A 3,104-nucleotide genomic window follows, 5' to 3' on the forward strand; every position below is an offset into this window, starting at 1 on the left:
CCTACTCCCACCCCTCAACCTTGGGCAAGTCCCCACCCCTGTGTGTGATGGAGCTACAACAGGGGGTTAGCTGGCTGCCTTCCTCCCAGACCAGCAGCGATAGGCAGTAGGGGCAGCAAGGTGCATGGGAACGGGCAGGCGCGCACACGCACACACTCTTCCCTTCTCTGTCAAGGAATTGGCCAGGCCTGCCCCACTCAGCCTCTCACGGCAGCCCACAGGAGGCCCAGGTCCACCTTCTCTCCCCAGTGAGGCCCAATCACAGCCCCTGGCAGGCCGACAGGCCCAGTGTGGGAGACGAACAGGCCCTTTGGAGATGGTATTGTGGGTCCTTGGCCTCCTCTGCTGGCTCATTTGGAGCAGGGTGAGGGCCAGGCCTTGGTGATGTGCTGGTTTGTGGGTTTCGTGATTCTCTGTGGGGTATCCCTCTCAAGAGACCAAGCCAGAAGGCCAGAGATGCCCCTCCCCTCTCTTGCTCACAGCTTTGCCCAAGAGGTGACAGTCTTGTCTGCTCAGTAGCCAAGGCTTTCTCTGGATTCTGTGTAGAGTCACCTAAGAGATGGAAAAAGAAACAAGGAAAGGTCCAAGCTCCAGCCATGTTTGCCAGATCAGATTCTCCAGATGGGGGCTGGGCGTCTGTATTTTAAAAATCTGATTCCTAGGTGATGCTGCTATGTATCGGTTGGACCTTGGTCGGGGCACCAGAGAAAGTATGCCTTGCGATCTACACAGTGGCGGCTTCTGTATCACAGGGAGGGCCAGACAAGGGTCAGAGACCACTGGCTACAGAGCTTCTCAGGCAGTGAGGAAGCTGCTAGAAAGCCCAGGATTCGGAGGCTGAATCCTCCTGGGCAGCCCACTCCTCGCTGCCTCCCTCAGGGGTCCCGGACTACGAGAGCCATCAGGACAAACTCCAAAGGGGAGCTGCCGTTTCTCTTTCAGGTCACCAGTGCACCTGCTCACTCTTCTCTGGGTCAAGCTGCTCTAGAAGCAGCCTTGCTCGTGGCCACATCCTTGGCACAGCTGGAAACTCGGAGGGCCTAGGAGGTGTGGGGGCCCCTGGAATGAACAGGGACCTGAGCACCCAGTGCAGGATGAAGAGAGAGGCACCTTCTCTACCCTGTAATAAGGTACCTTACTCCAGTATCAAGATGCAGGGTGAGCTGTATTGCTAAGCCGTATCTAGGTTAGGAGGGAGCACAGGAGATGTTTAATGAGATGAATGACTTAAATATGAGACCAAATGGTGATCATGTGGATTTAATTTTTCAAGATTATATTAACATTTTTATTTGACCCCCAGTGTGAGTGCTCTATTAGTTTCAGGTACACAACACAGTGACTCAACACAGTGACTCAACAATTCTATGCATTACTCAGTGCTCATCGTGATGAGTGTCCTCTTAATCCCCTTCACCTATTTGCCCCATCCCCCACCCACCGCCCCTCTGGTCACCATCAATTTGTTCTCTATATTTAAGAGCCTGTTTCTTGGTTTGTCTCTCTCTCTCTTTTTCTCCTTTTATTCATTTGCTTTGTTTTTTAAATTCCACGTATCAGTGAAATCATATGGTATTTGTCTTTCTCTGATGGACTTATTTTGCCTAGATTTATACTCTCTAGCTCCATCCATGTTGTTGCAAATGGGAAGATTTCATTCTTTATAGCTGAATAACATTCCGTTGTGTGCATATATATCTATACCCCCCACATCTTCTTTATCCATTCATCCATCAATGGGCAGTTGGGCTGCTTCCATAATTTGGCTATTGTAAACAACACTTCAGTAAACATGGATTTTGTTTAAGCAAGGACAGGTTAGTGAGATTCCTTCTCACTGGCATCTCCTGGCCCCCTGGGCACCATGTTACTCTAAGTGGGGTAGCAAGGCTAGCTGACTCAAACCCAGGCCTATAGACCCCTAGGTCAGTGCTCTCTGCACAACTTGTCACCACTCTCTTTCTTCACCCTAGACAGAGTGGATTCAGGACTTCTTCTGATTTCTTCTTTCACCTGAGAGACCAAGCTGTAGGATGGCAGCAGCCTTCACCCTTTGCCCCAACACTCTGTGCCCCACCTCACTAGAGCAATCTACCAAAGTTACCACTTTAAGTTGGTTCCTACTCAGGAAGCCACATGGCTCCCAGCAGCTCACTGATTAAATCCATGCTCCTTCTAGGCTGGCCCTACTTTATACCCAATCTCATGTGCTGGGCCAACGTTGGGGATCTCCAGTGCTGGGGCCCTGAGACCAAAAAGTCCTGGTCCTTGCTCTGGAGGAGATTTGAATTTATACAGAAGGGAAGAGCACTCTACAAAGGTGTTACAAGAGGCACAGATGAAACACTGGGAGCACACTGCTTCCATACATCCGGGAAGGCGGGTGGCTGAGGGGGCACCTAAGGGCAGAGATGGGGGGCTGTGGGGTGGGGGATAGAGTTGGCCTAGAAGGCAAATGGTGGGAGCAAATGTATGGAGGTGGGAAGGCTTCGAGAATGGGAGGGAGTGGGAGGAAAGGAAAGTGGGAGGAAAGGAAAGGAAAAGATGGCTCTGTCATCCTGGGACTGGATTCTGGGGAGAGAAAGGTCTTTGTACAACAGTGCTGGGCAGGTTCTCTGGCTGAGCCTGAGGCCAGAAGCAGAGAGCCCAGGTGGACTCTCTACTGGCCCAGGAATGAGCCCATCAGGGCTGGACTGAGGCAGGAGTGGGAAGGAAAAGATGAAGGAGGCAATAGAGAGGAGTCGAGTAGAAGCTGAGGACCGCCTGCAGTGGGGGAGGCTGGGGCCACACAAGGGCTCCGAGAGAGCCACTCTCTCCATGGAGCAGTGCTGCCCAGGGGCAGATGTGGACGTTGGTGGGGGTATTTTGTTGCGACCAGGCTGGCGTTTGGTGTGTGTGTTGGGGGTGGGGACCAGGAGTGCTCTCTGCGTACTGCAGTGTGCGGGACAGTCCCGTGCAATGATGAGCTCTCTCATGTCCCATGCAAGCAAGTTGGTGTGTGCTCTACAACCCAAGGGGGCACCATTCACTTAGGTGATAAAGTAAATGGCTGCGCAGTGCATGTTCTGCACAACCCGGGAGAGGCCCTAGGCTTGCCCGCGATC

The sequence above is a fragment of the Canis lupus genome, chromosome 4, assembly GCF_048164855.1.
Source record: "Canis lupus baileyi chromosome 4, mCanLup2.hap1, whole genome shotgun sequence".
Lineage (NCBI taxonomy): Eukaryota > Metazoa > Chordata > Mammalia > Carnivora > Canidae > Canis > Canis lupus.